At 38.1% G+C, this 15,912-nt stretch overlaps 1 protein-coding gene across 8 annotated transcripts in view; it reads right to left on the bottom strand.

Annotated features, from left to right (window-relative positions):
• The window catches only part of SMOC2 (SPARC related modular calcium binding 2), a 135,830-nt gene that overhangs the window by 9,191 nt on the left and 110,727 nt on the right, over positions 1-15,912 (bottom strand). The gene's annotated exons all lie outside the window — the stretch shown is intronic.

A 15,912-nucleotide genomic window follows, 5' to 3' on the forward strand; every position in this document is an offset into this window, starting at 1 on the left:
ATATATATTTTTTGTAGTTAATCTGTAGGACAGGTATCTTTCTTGAAATATGCACCCAAGTGCCTTGGAGCTCCCTGCTTGGTTGATAATAGTCTACTGCTGTCAATCTTGGAAGAATAGCTTTTGCTGCAGATCTGAAGTCATGGCAAGAAAATTATTCTGTTCATTTCTACTAGAATGTTCAGACATTAGACAGAATTATTCATTTCAAAAGGTACTTTATATATTAATCATCCAGTAAGAGAGGAAACTGTTGAGTCAGTCACTCAAGTAACTAAAAGAAACACAACTTCTAATTACAAAACCTGAAGCTCCCTTTTTATTTCCTCTTTGTTTATATGAAAATCAGGCTTAGAAATGCACTCATACACAACAGCCACTGAAAAATGTCTGTTTATCATATCAAAACAGGGATGATCAGGTGTTGTTTTTTGTTGTTGTTGTTTTTTGTTTTGTTTTGTTTTTTGCACCTTGGACATCCCTGAAGTGGTGGTGTATGGAAGAACTGAATTTAACAAGGTTTGTCAGGGCTACTGGTTATGCTTGGACAGCAGAAAATGCAGGAAAAAAATGTTTTTACTATACAAATGTGTATGTAAAGCTCATAACTTTATATATAAATCATAACTAGTTGGTGTTTTTCTACATATGCAGTGGGCCCTCCTCATTTTATGGAGGACTTTCAGAGCTCCATACCAGAAGGAAAAATAAAACCCAACCAACCAACCAAACAAAAAACTTATAACCTTCAAAAGATGACTTTGGGAACTGAAATTTGTAACTCTGTTGGAGACTAAAAATCATGACCTCAATAGGGTCTGTGGTTTCGTGGCTCATTACAGTTTTTCCCTCACTGCACCTCCACGTAACCTGTCATAAACAGCAATTATCTCCCTCTTTCTCTGTCCTAGAGGGGCTGAAGATATTTTAATCTCTCGTTGTTAACAGCCCTTAGGTATTAGCCTTTTTTTGCTCTCAAATACTCTTACAAATTAAAAGGATTAATTTAAATTCAGAGCCACATTCTCCCATGACTATGCTTATGCAACTTCCACGGTTCTTTTCTTCCAACTGTATTCTTTGGCCTAATAAAGAGAAATTACCTGTTCCAATGAATTCTGCTTCTCTTAACCATTCTTCTATTTTCTTCTTAAATAAATTGTTCAGAGCACCAAGCTAAGGTGCTCTTAAGGTACTTAAGATTGACCAGAGATCTTACTCATGGCAAGTCTTGAGGAAGAATCCAATAGGCCTTTCCCTGTAGCACTATGGCCAGGGTTTCTGTGACATGAACAGACCAACAAAGAAATAATAAAGTAGGATAGAATGGATGTTAGCTGGAGGGGAGCTACAGATTCTACAGATTTGTAACATGGAGCCCTACCTCTTTCAGGGAGGAAGAATTATATCTGGAGAAGGGCAGGAAGCATATTTCAGTTCTCTACTTTTATTTACTAACTTTATTTTTAATACTAGTCTAAAATGATCTTTCTGTTCTAATTTCAGGGGTGAGAAAACAAAAGAGCCAGCACAGGATGCTCTTTCAGGGCCCTACCCTTCAATCCCAGACATTCATATCATACCAAAGTCCACGGAATGAGATTTGCTGAAAGGAGGAGTCTCATCCATAACAGTTAAAGCTCAGTATAAAGAAACACAGTCAGAAGGCATTCATCCCAACTATCTTAGATTTTTTCTCATAATTGGACAATATCTCCCTCAAAACGTATCTCTTCTTCCCACTGCCTACCAAGGAAGCCCAGACCACTAACCTACCTACTCTCATGTGGTGTGAAGCTGCTTAATTCTATACGCGTCTGTTTTCTTAGTTAATTTAACCAACTGCTCTTATTCTTCAAGTAAATGTTGTGGAAAGAAGAGATTATGTTCATAGAAGAAACATGTATGAGCAAGTAAACAGTTGCCTGCTCAGGCAATTGAGTGACAAAGTTAGGCTAGGGCATTTGTTGATATGAAAAGCAGTTTATTTCATTTATTTCAGTGCTTTTAATATTATTGTTAAACAAGAAAATCAGAACACCACCAAATAGCACAGGTAATGTAAAATGACTTGCTTTGGATTACAACTTGTTAGTTTGATTATTCCTCTGTGAGCATTTGAAACCGTTTTGAGAAACACATTTCTTGCTTGATAGTAACATCTCTGGATTTAACTATGAAAACAGGAAGATATGAACTGGCTAGTGCACTGGAATTGTCCCTAATGCCATACAAAAAAAAAAAAAAAAAAAAAAAAAAAAGAACTTGAGAAGTTCTGCGGACTTTATTTGCCCTTTTAAACATGCATTTGTGGACTCTTACCTTCCTAGTTTTGACTGATACCAAGAACAAGATCTGAAAAGTCAGGTGATAAGGAGTTCATGCTTCCTTTGCTGCCTATCTGGACACAAAGCAGCTGATGTTTTTATTAGGTAGTCACTGCCTAGACAGTATCTATGCCAGTTTGGGAGGCCAAAGACATTTCAGTATGTTGCGGAGAATCTGAAATTCTGAACATTTATGTTCAGCCTGTGCCAATGTAAACTCCAAACCTTCAGAGGCTTGTCACCTTGCCACTAGAACATGATCTGCAATATAGCTGTGTGGATCCAGTCCCAGTGAAAGAAACACAATGCATTTGGCTGAGGTCAGCACAGTGAAACAAGCCAATGAACCCAGATCAGGGCGCAGAGAGAAGAGCTTCAGGATTAGAAATGGGCCCCAAAAAAGTTCTAGAAGCAAAAAGAAAGCGGATGCAATTTTCAGAAGGTAACACTTCTGCCTTATGTAAAAATGGTAATATTTCATGATAATATTCCATGATGTCCCTATGATATACAGCTGGTATTTGTGACTGCAGTAACACTTTCTACAATACATTATTAAACTGAACTGTTTTTGGAATCCAGATTTCTATAGCATGACAGGCATCTCCACATTAACACTGTGTGTCTTAACAATTAACATTCAGGGAGTTACAATGCAGTACTTTCTGACATAAATTTACTACTTGTTACTCGCTTGTATTTTTCATCATGCTGTTATGTTACCTCTCTGGAGATGGGTGTAAATAACCATATTTAATTACTTATCTTTAAATATCTATCAAAAAAGGAAAAGCTATTACAAAAAAGATGTATGTTGTTGCAATTATGGAAGTGACCTCAGAAATAAGGTGCATAATTCTTGTCTCGTGCTGGAAAAAAAACTATAGGGACTTGCTTAGTGGGGATGTTTTTTACATCACTTTATTAATCTAAGGAGACTGCTCCTTGGACATATGTGTGAAATCAGTCTTTCCTATGAACTGATGCTGTTTTTAACCTTTCCAGATATCTCTTACTGAGAATTTTCTCACAGGAGGCACCAGCTAAAAAATCCCAAAATCCATCCTCAACTAAAACCACAAGAAAGCCCTCCATTCAGATACTAAGAACCACTGGTCATTAAAACAAAATGATGAAGAAAATTCAGAGCTGGGTAAGAAACTGAGTCAGCCCAGCAGCACACATTTATTTGAGAGCTATTTCTGAAGAGTCCCTGCCCACAGTGTGGTACCAGGTTTTCAGAGAAGCTGAGAACCTTCATGCCAGTATGTGGTCCTTATACTGTCCTAACATGGGACAGATGGAAACTTACAGCACTCCTTAAAGACACCATTCAGTCCTCAAAGGGTGATAAATACATGATGGGCACACTTCTGAAACACTGTTTAATGTGTGGGTATTTTTCTAATCCAATGTACACAGCAACCCCCACCTCACAAATGCAGTGATGTGGTGTGTCTCTACCTCAGAAATGAAAGCAGTGGCAGAGCCACCAATTATAACACTTATCACAGCTAAAAGGGCACAAAGCACACTGTTGGATGGTGTAGGATAAGCTGGAAAAGGAGATGGGCAAGGAATGAACAGAAAGGAAGCAGAAGATCTAGACAGATTGTAAGCAGTCAGGTGAAGTATCAGAATCCTACATACACTTGATTTTCTCGTACAGATACCCACAAGTACTGAATTTAAATCAGTAATATATTTGTCATCAATTTTGTTTGATTGTATTTTCTCCCTTGTTTCCATAACTTGCAAATAAAATTTAGAAAGATTTAGAAACTGCAGACATAGAGGAGAGCTGGGAGCAAGGGGAAGCCAAATGGCTATTTCTTGGAACTTTAATTTATACACTAAATTTTAACATAGAGTGAGTTTTTACGGCAGTGATTAAAAGAGGTTAATAAAATGGAAATCCTGGAAGTAACTGAAGTGAAAGAGAGTCAGCAAGAATGGCTGAAGTATTACTTGAGCACAATGGAATGAACTAGTCCTTGGAAACCTGGCATCACAAAAGTCTCTCTCTCCTTTTATGTAGTATTTAACTTGGGATTGGCACTTGTGGTACCTTCCTGGATGCTTTCCATTAGCACGACAGACTTCCTCTGCATTTAACATTTCAACTCTCAGTGGCTCATCTTTTACTAAACAAAAAGATGCAAAATGACTAATACAAAAGCATGGAAGCATCCTTACAATTGTCCATTATGAACATTTTTAAAGATATGATATTATGCAAGAATTAAATGCCCTTAATTCCCGCTGAAGGAAGTGGAGATGCCATGAGAAACTGCAGGCTCAGGCCTTTACAGTGAAGAAGCACTCCTAATTCACCATTTGCCAGCTCACTTCCCCAGAATTGAGAGAGATCTCTGTAGCTATAGCAGGACTGCAAATGAAATTTGTTTTCAAATTGGCATCTGTCTAGAATGGATGATCCCCCAAGTAAAAAAAAATACTATGCCCCTCATTAAACCACAGTGAACAAATATCCATGCAGTGATGAACTTGTTTCATCCCACAAAAAGCATGACAATTCAGAGTTAAAGCCAATGCCATCCATAATTTACAATTTACAGTAAGCGCTGAGGAAATGAACATGCAGTGCTTGGTAGCAAAGATCCTCCAATGACAGAAGCACAATAGAGTAAATTAAAGATGGAGATGAATGTAATTATGGCTCTAAAGTGTCTGCCAGGAGGGATGCAATGCAGCTGACTTCATGTAAAAGAGTTTACAGCATGTGGTTTGATTACACAGTGCCTTCAGTTGTCTTACACCAGGAAGATCCAATTACATGATAGCACTCCATTATGGATTATGAGGATGATTTCCTCACTGGACCACTACATTGCATGCTAGTTTTGTTATGTACAGTGCATTCTGTTTCCCTCAAGTGCTGCACGTCCTTCATTTGCTTGGGAACCTAGAGAGGAATATTCTGCAGCCATGCCAAGGCCTCGATTTCCTTATATTCTGTGCAGAAGCCCACCCTACAGCCTTTATCATGCATAGTGGAGCTTAAGGCTAATCAGGTTGCCCAGAGTTGGTCATTTGGTATTAACAGGTAATGTCTGAGACGGCTGAGGACAGAGGCTATTGAAAAGGAAAATATTTTTCCAGCAGGCAGACTTGATCTGCAAAAAAGATGACCTTGTTTTATACAGACTGTCATGACACAGAGTGTCTGGAACTGCTTCAAAACTGAGCATGGGCACACAAGTGTAGGAGCATATGTATCTTATTTCTGGAGCAGGCCATGAAACCTCATTTGTTGACAACCAGCAACAGCAACACACAAAGGAGGTTCTCTGGCACCTTGTTAACTGCGGCTGCATAAATGCAAAGAGATGGGAATGGGACAAACCACACTGCAGCCATGCATTTTGCAGAAGTATTTACCTATGGGTGACTGGAACTGAAATAATGGCTCTGATTATAATTCATACACCTCACATTTCCATTCTAGCTCTCCTGAGAATACTTCCTTGGTACAAATATACGTGCTCTCGTGTTGATTTAGTAAGCAGTGGTCATTTATCATCTCAAGTGAATGAATGCAAAGCACTCATTCAAAATCAGAGGTCCATGCTCCATGCTTGGAGATATACAGCACTGCAAAATCCAGCTGACAAAGATGTTGAGTCTGTGAACTTTACACAACCAGAGAAGCTGAACCCTATGCAGATAGCTATAAAGGGGTTAATATGCTAGATTCTCAACACTGAAGGCTTGGTTAGAAACAGAAGGCAGAAGAAAAGGCAGAGAGTAAAGATGCTTAAACCTTTAAAAATGCCTGGGATTAGATTAAGAAATTCAGTGTGTGTGGATTACAAGGACAAGATAAGCAGCTAAAACAAATCAATTTCTGCCAATACGTATGACCATATTCACAGTGGGATTTGTGCCAGGGTTCTACAACCTGTGCCATTACCAAACATGAAGTTTAAGCCAGAATGATTTCTTTGTGTGAGAAGTTCAAAATTTAAGGGAATCAGAAGGATATGAAAGGGTAGTGAAAGGATAAGATGAGCATGGAAATTAGAGGTAACCAGGTAGAAAGCCAAGGGGAGAAGAGGCGCACAGAAACCAGTGGGGAAAAGAGCTCTTAGAGCAGACCCTTGGGAACGGATTGTACTCTGACACAAACAAAACTGTAGGTCACTGAGACAGTTCTGGCTTCCCATGAGAATGCTTCTGGAGGGTTTATTTCCCCCCACCTTCCAAAGCCATGTAGATAACATGGCTGAATTATCTGCATTTGTAGAGACAGAGGGCTTTTCTATCTTCTATTGCTTCTGACTCCCTCACTAAGAGATTGCAATGTGTCTTTCTCAAGGCCTGACCAGAAAACAACAATTCCATCACATGGAAAGTGTAAAGATTGGGTAACTTAGATTTTATTCTGGTGCAGAATTAACTTTTTCCTTTATGAACTAAACACCCATTCCATTTTGGCCAAATAGATGTCACACAGCTGAGATGGGGGAGACTGAATTTCAGCTCACTGATCCAAACCACACAAAACGGGGGTTGAACCTGGCTTGCTGTTATCCCACGGGAGTACACTGACCTCTGACACTAAAGAGTCAGGTTCAGTTCCCTGCTCTGTCTGGTTTAGATTAGCAAGTTGAACCTGGATCCTCTCCTCCTCAGCTGAGTGCTCTAATCATCAAGCTATTATGTGTCTACAGAAGGCTTCCTTTTGTTGTGAGCAAACTCAGAACAAAGACTGTCGGAAACTAACTTTTACAGCTACATAGAGACATTTTCTTCAGAAAAATAACAGTAACTTCAGATTGGACTGCACTTCCTGTAAGTTATGGCTTCATCTTGCGTGGTATAGAGAAATACAAAAGCATATTACAAAAAAAAAACTGGCAAACAGGTTAGCAGAGCACTCTCACTAAACCAAATGAATGCATAAGCTTGAAGACAAGAATGTGTTTCAGTAGTCTGATGGATTGTGGCCACTGCACTTTGCATGCTGAAGAGTTGAATTCTCAGAGACCTTCTTTTTTGCTGTGCGTGTTCTGGACTCAGACTTTCCTCCACACCAATCAACAGAGGTTTGGGAATGGATACTTAAGCAGCACTTCAGCATTCTGTCATGCTATAAGGCACTCTTAAAAGTGGGTGTTTTTTTTCATCAGTGCTCATACATAAGAGAAGCCTGTTCTTTGATACAGGACTTCATTAAGTCTGTAGGATTTTATTTTCTATCTATAAATCCATTCTATTTAAAACTGAGTGTTTGACTTGTCCATTATTTAAGATAAATGTTTCACTTATGAGATATAAACAAGGGAGAGAAAATATACCTTTCAGTGGGATAAAGGTGAATTCAGAGTGGAGTGGAAAAAGTAAGGCAGCTGGAGGGAATCAAACACTCAGATATTATAGACAAGAATAAAAAAAAAAAAATCATTCATATAGCCAAAGTCATTCATATTGCACAGGGTAGTTCGCTTGTTATATCTCAGTTTGATAGGCATGTTTCCATTCAAAACTAAGAGTATAGGCTTCATTTCAGTTGCCTTTCCATTTTCTTGTCATGAAAATGGTTGCGTTTAATTTACTGAATTTTAAATGGAGGGGAAACTTGGGGTTCTCAGAGAGTACCTTCAATAACGTCACCAAACTTTATACTCAGTGACACAGCTTAGTAAAGAATCCAGGAATTCTTTTTTTTCTTGATTACCAAGTGTATCTTAGGTTATTCTGATATCTGTGGTCTACTGGAGCAATTGTGAATAGCAGTCGATGCAACTCACAGACATACAAGGATAGAAGCATTTACGAAGAATAGAGGAGAAGCTGGGAGCTCCGAATTTACGCTTTACAACAATTTTTTGTGACCTTCAGGTTTTCTGTTTTTTTTTTCTGCATAAAAATAAATTATATTTCATCTCTCAAATACATGAGAGATTCCACTTATGCAGGTGATGCCTTCTGAAGTGGTTATCAGGAAACACTGAATAAGAATATAACTGCATAGCTCTCAAAACAGATTTAAGAATAAATCGCTTTTGTTTTAGGGCAGGCATTTATTTGTAGGCTCTGAGAATTTATTTGTAGGTACTGAGAATATAATGAGTATAGAATGTCCTCATTTTATCTTTGCTGTTTTAAAGTGTTCTGATTTATCTGTAAGCAAAGATAAAACACAAAGAAGGCAACTGGGGCTTTCAGCATTGGGGAATTAATATTTTGCTGTTGAGTAAAGGAGTTCAAATTTTGGTTAAGTTACAGACAAAGGCAATTAATTCCTACTTGTCTCCCAGATGTTTACTAAGGGAAAGTGCTGAAGCACTTTCTGAGAGGGAAAACAAATCCATGATAGGAAACGACGTGAGCCTATTTAGAGGAATATGAATCCTTAGTTAAATAAAAATACATTTGCAAACAAACATTTCAGTTAATAAACGCATCCATAAATGAATACATTTCATGACTGAAAACAGGTCCACTCGTGAGCGTCATCTGAGATATAAGGGATAGCAGGTACCTCTCTCCTTCTGTGCATTTAGACAGCCCAGGTTTAATAGACTCATTCATTTAATAGTTTTATGATAAGAAATGCATGCTTCTAATATAAACCAGAGTTTTCTGACCTGCTTCACAGGGTGACTTTCCTTGGGCCGACTGCAAAGAATCAGAGCAATGTGTATCTGCTCACATTCCTCCTTACCCCTCCAACCTTCCTCACGAGGTGACTATCAAGTGAAGCCTGCCCACAAGATACCCCACAGCTAGAGATGAACGAGGGCTAGCAACAATAAAGCATTCACCCAGATGCCTGACTAGGTCTCCAAGCGTAAAGCACAAGCAGCTTAAGAATTTGACAAAACAGCGTTTCACTGTAGAATAAACCATACCATTTTTACTCTCCCAGAAGATTCCGGCTTTCCCAAATAACCCTAGCTTCACCAAGCCACCTGCGTGTGTCAGGGAAATTAATGAACTTCGAAAGTAAAAGCAACTCAAGATGAACAGAGAGCCCTGTTTATCCAAGCATCGGAAATGCCAGCACTACAGCAATGAGACTTCTTTTTTACCAGGCCATACAGGGAGCTGTAAATTAAAGCCTGATTTCTGTACCTTACATGTCCAGCCACTGCACTGCACATTAATCTCTTTCCTTAATTCATTTGCCAAGTTTTCAGTAAGGTTGTATGATGCATGCCTTGAACCACAAGTTTGGCACCAAGAGAACTGTGTACTCTTTTAATACTGGGGTCAAAATATGTATCTCAAGAAATTGATTTTTTATAGGAACTTCAAATGTGTAGGTTTTTTTTGTAATCCCAACTGAAAAACACATTTAGTGAACAAAATCCTAGATATAAATCCTGCACAGCTCAAAGATGTAAAGAACTGGGCTTGTAAACATGTGAGACACAGATGTGGCTCAGTTTGCCTTGATTTTTTAACCATATAACAAGAATGAAGGAAAGGATGAAGTCAGCATTCTGTCAAGGAAAGTGGAGGGTCGGAACAGAGAACGTGTATTTAAACAGTTCATTACAAGTTGGCATTTTAGTGTTTGTGAAGAAAATAAACTTAGTCTAGCTTGCAATAGGAGAACATGGGAATTTCATGAAAAAATAGAGTTTAAAATAAAAGTATCCAGAAACAAAAGTAATTTCTCTTTACCTGAGGGACTAGCTTTCTTTGATTCAACAGGAACCAGACTAAGTTCAATGAGAGAAAAACAATTCCCTTCAAAATAAGACAATGCGTTTGTATATCTAATATCTATTATTTTTTATCCATGACTCTGATTCAAATCAATACAGCAGTATCAGTGACATTCAGAGCATGAACTCTCTGTAGGTGCTGTTTACATAGTTTAGACAATCTCAGCCTCTACAGCCCAGCTGGTCTTCTAATCACACTGCATGAGCATATCCAAAAACTTGGATTCCACTAAATGATTAAGGAGGAAGAGAGATGTTTACCCAAAATTTGTAGTTAGCTAAGTGTCTTGGCTTGTCAGTGGAAAAAAGAAAAAATCATACTGTATACAGAAAGCAGTCCTTTGAAATACATCTAGCATAAGATGCACCAACTGTATTTTTTCAGAAGGAATCTTCCTACTTTTCTAAGAGAAAAGATGTTGAGACTGCTCTAAGGGCTGGAAAGTTAATTTTTCTGCTAGAAAAAACTCCAGTTTCTTAATAGGTCTGCATAAAAAATCTGAAAGGTAAGTATGCAAAACTGGTACAAAGGGCTGAAAAATGTGGCCCTAACAGCCATTTTGACCAGTACATGGTAAACCAGCACTTAATACCTCTGGGATGATTTAAAATCATTGATAAATGTGGATATCCCCAAGCTATATACCATATATGTAGTGAACGTGACATCACCTGAGGATGTTGAGCTCACTGACGCAGCAAAGTATGACTGTCCCCACCACAAGAGGAATGTGTCACACAGCATTTAGGGAAACAATGTAGGCAAATAATGTGCCTACAGGAAAGGTAGGCCCTAGAAGTTCCCTTCTGCTAAGGGAGTAGTTTAGAACCCTTATAGGTCTCACTGACAGGAAAAGATACTAAAATTTAATTCACCAGATCTTCCCCCTAGCCCAGATTCATGCCCGAGCAAGCTGACCTCTGCCACATTTGGAAGGATTTGAAAAAACACATCTCAGCACAGGCTGAGGTGTCACTAACCTCTCCAGAATCTGGTGTCTCTGGCTCTGCAGTAGGGGAGCAGAAATGGAGGAATGCCCTCCATTCCACGTGGAATTCTGGAGAGCAGAAGGCATAGACACTCACATTCCAAGTCCCAGCAATACTCTCCATCTGGTGTTCATGTGAGATACATGGATTGTAACACAATTCTGGAAACCTCCTGACAGCCCTTGCCAATGAACCTCATTTATTTCTTCCCTTCTGTAAAATAGAAGTCTATAAAAATTCTAATGAAAATCTCAGAGTTCTCCACTTCATAACCAAGTCCTTTGTACGGACTTGCAGGTATACTGTTGCGGTTAACAAGTGTCATTTATACTGCTTTAAACCCTGACTAATCAAACTGGCTACAGTGAGGTTACCGTCAATTCAAAGCAAGGAATTAGAAGTAGATTCTGAATTACATATTTGTATTACAGATTGAGTAAAATAAAGTTACTTTACAGCAAGTAACTGCCAAACATACCAATAAACTATTATTTACTACGTCAATTACAAGAAGTTTTCAAGCAGCTATCTCTATAATCATGTGGATGTTACCAATGAATGCTGGAGGATTTTTAGCACTATATTCATCGACTAATTTCTACAATTTTTAATAAAATTGCATTTAACAAAGCAAAAAAATCCTGATAGCAAAACTGCTAATTTCTTAAAGTCAACCTGAATGATGCTAAAGAAAATTCTAATTTGTTTATCTGAATTGTGTCAGAACTGTAAATAACAGCAGAAATAGCATGCAGCTTACAGAAAGTTCAATTTAACTCAATACACGAGAAGATTCTTCAATAAGACAATGCCAACCTAAGTATAAGTAGAGCCAGAGGGTGAGTTGAGAGGTATGGGACAGTCTGTGTGCATACACATTAAGATACTAGTATACATATAGATTTAAATATAGCGCTATGTAAACTATCATATAAAGGGGTTTTAACCTGCATAAATCAGAATCACATTACTGCTGAGAGGTGAAATTACAAGCGCACATCACCCCAAAGAAATGCCAGTGGGAACATTACATCCCAGTGTGCCTTCACAAATGGTGTACAAGCCACATGGGTTTCAGGAAGGAAAAAAAAAAATCCAGAACTCTCTTGCACAAATCTCTGAGAGAGCTTTAAAACATTTTATTGGGAATATTTTTGTATCCTTCCCAGCTCTTTCTCCGGTACTGTGAATTTGCCTATGCAGAGCTCAGTGGGAGAAAAAAAAAAAACAGCTAATAAAATACCTCTCTAACTAACGCAAAATTGAATTTCTTCATTCAAATGGATCAAGTACCAGATATTCTGAAAAATTTCCAAGGGTGGAAACATGTGCTGCATATCTTAATGGAGCACCAGGAATCTTCTCTTTGCAGTGGTTCAAAGACCTCATTTCATGACTATTTAAAGGTAACCTCTCTGAACTTAAATTGTGGGGATGGAAATCTCCACCATACATGGAATAGTAACTCCTTTTATCCACTGGTTATTTTTTAAGTGCACACATATACACACACATACATAACTAATGAAGCTTTCTAGGATGCTTTCCTGCTTGAAATGTTGAAAATTCAGAGACACATAAGAATAATGGCAGAAGGTGAGATTATAGAAGTGAATATCAAAAGCAATTTGTCACTTACATTCAAAATGTAGCATATACTTTTCACCGCCATTTAGATAACATATAATACAGTTAAATATACAATTGACTGCACCAGTCAATAACTATACCTAGATGTTGCTTACTTCTTCAGTTAGCTAATTTTTTTTCAGATTTCAGGTTGTATTTTCTGTGAATAATCCTTTAGTAAACATTTTCTGTTATTAGCTGTGGATAAGTACAGAACGCACAAACTCTTTTCTTAATGGTACTTTTCGCTTTTTCAGAGTTCACAGTATAGAAGGTTCTATAGCAATTAATATATCATACATAAAAGGCTGACGAATATTCACTCTGATTTTTAAATCGGTTTGATTTGATAACCTTTGCTTTGCATTTGTTTTGCTGCTTTCCAAAGCTAATTTCAAGTTGCATCTCTAACCTGCAAATTTGAATTATGCACTCAAAATTCAGATTTGTAAGGGTGGATTCTGTAAATCTTCAGTTAGAGAATAGGCATGGTACCTAGTAACTGAAAAACGCTAACTATCCATTGACTTTGAGAGCCTGCATCTCATTTAGCAATCAGAGACTATACAGAATGCAGAATACCAAGGGTTATGGAACCAACATAAACCTTCACCCTACAAACTCTTATGCCTAGGCTTAACTTTATAACCACATGTAAAGGTTCCTTTGATTTTAACAGGACTAATCACAACAAGAATGTGAGTAAGTGTTTGCAGGATCAGGGTTCAGCAGGTCATGAATTGTATTTTAGGAATATTTACAGTAAATTGCTTGTGGATGACTTACAGAGCAAGAGTTTTTACAAGAAGACATTTCTAGATAGCAAACAAATTCTAGAACTTCACAAGCATAAAGGGCAATATTCATGAATACTTTATTTCCCTGAATTATTCATGGCGTTCTGCCAAATGCCAACATCAGGAATCTATGAACAGTAGCACTCCTGCTGAGCTACAGAGAAGCAAATTTCTGAATCTTGTGAAGCGTTCTGAACCCTTTGAAAGAATTCCCAGATGTTTGTATGGAGTAACTTTATTTCCTCCTCAGGGGCTCTCAGTTGCAGGAGCCTACAAGATGTACTGAACACAAGGAATAACATTATATATTTGAAACCACTGAGAGTCTTGTATACACTTTATTCTTTGTGAACAAGAGTATTTATTATACGTCTTTTCACTGAGTCCAAAGAAATGTATTCTCTGCTGCCTAAATACCTGATGCAAAAAGGGACCTGGTGGAAAGCCAGCTGGCTTAAGCTCAGCCAGCGTGAAACAGAGGTGACACATGTTGGCAGACTGAAGCACTTTGAGGAACTTTCTGGCAGGAACTTTCTCTCCCTCTTCAACTGATGGCATCTGTCCATCCATTGTCCAAGTGGCCTTGCAATCAACTACACTGTAAAATTTCCAAGGATCATCTTGTTGCTCCTTGTTTGTACAGTGCCCAGAACACTGGGATCCCAGACTACACAAGGAGTCCCTATAAAATACTGTGATACAGATAAATAACCACTCTAAGCATGCAGACTTCCCAAGTGCTTGTTTGTTCCCACGTTCTTCATATTAGTGGCAGGTATGCCTTCTTTTATCTGTGTTTGTTTCACGGCTTGCAGCACTTCCTTACCAAGATACAACATGTAGAGTCAATCATGTCTTTGTTCTTGCATGACTTGGAGGACTTAACTTTTGGACCTCAGCTGGAAACTCTACCTTAAGCCTGGTATTTTACTTTCTAAAATAAAGCCATGCTTAGTGAGAACACGCAACACTTACGTTGTCCCCTGTGCTCGTGACCAGTCCCACATTCAGGAGAGCTCAGGATGTGAGTTACTGTTTACAAATGCATGTCTAGTCTATGCCACAGGGACTAAGCATGCTTGTTCTCAGTGGCCCATTCTGATACTTCAGGTAGTTTCAGGGACATCTATCAAGGGGAAAGGATACCAACAACTGCCTATTTCTGGACCAGTGAGTTAGTAAATAGTCTTCTTCCCTTACTACTATGGTCTATAAATAATCTCCATCAGACTGCATGCAGCTTACAGAGTTATCCTGAGTTATCAATAAACTTTGGAATTGATAGATAATCATGTACCATTTTATTCTATAATCTGTCACTGGTCTTCCCAGGCAAGTCATGCTAGTATCTAGAAAATGTGAACACTGAAAACACTCTTGGTCAGAATCAGCTTTCTCCACAAAAGCAAGTGAACAGAAATATTCATGCAGCAGGCTAGAATCTAAATATTTTCCTTAAAAATATACATACAGATGTGAGATCAGTGTGAACAGTTTTGACTTCATCTAGCACATTTTCCTTGTCATGCGAGATGAACTCATTTGCCTGACACTTTCAGTCATTACTCAGCAGCCAAAACTGAGGTCATTTCTGTATTATACATTAAATTACACAGAATGTTAGGAATTGGGAAGCCTTGTAATGGCTTGATATTTCACAAGCCCTAACCTCGTAACTGCCTGGATTGCAAAAAGTCATTGTTTGATACAAAATACAGAATTAACTAGGGTGGTTTATTATCAATAGAGGGTACTTGCAAAGTTTCTGAGAACTGAAAATCCCATCAAACACACTGGAAATGAAATGCTCATTTACTTTCAAAACTGGAACACTTTTCCAAGTGACTAAATGTGAGGAGTAAATAGCTAATCTTTACTGGCCGTTCCTGAAAATATAGCTGCAGATATCCATCCATTCAGAAATGAAAATATTTATTTCTCCCTGTCTACAGATTAAGCATGAGGTTATTTCTGCCAGGTAATCAAGGAGGTCTTGTATCCAAATATGAAAACAAAACAGTGCAAAATATCCATTTTGCAGGGAACGGCCTTACAAATCAATGACATGCTTTTATTCAGTTTATACTCTATCAGATGGAAAAGGAGAAGGCCCATACCATGCTTCTTAAAGGAAATAATGTCTTATTATACGACTCCCACTCACTGTGATGATAAGGCTCAGGTGTCATCTTTCATTATGATTACAGTCCTGGCAGACTAAAAGGTTTTTGCCTTTTCCATTCAGTGTTTTCCTGCCATCTCTCAGATTGCAAGATGATAAGGATTACAGACATTCTGGCAGGAAACATTGGAATTATACTACATCATTCTTTCTCTCTTCCTGTGTTGCTTTTTTTCCTACTTTTTACCCCAAAACAGCAATCCAGTTGCCCCTAATTTTAATGAGATACCTATCCCATGTCTTCACTCTACCAGAAATTACTATTATTTTTTTTAAGGCATTTCTTA

This window comes from Gallus gallus, chromosome 3 (assembly GCF_016699485.2).
Source record: "Gallus gallus isolate bGalGal1 chromosome 3, bGalGal1.mat.broiler.GRCg7b, whole genome shotgun sequence".
Lineage (NCBI taxonomy): Eukaryota > Metazoa > Chordata > Aves > Galliformes > Phasianidae > Gallus > Gallus gallus.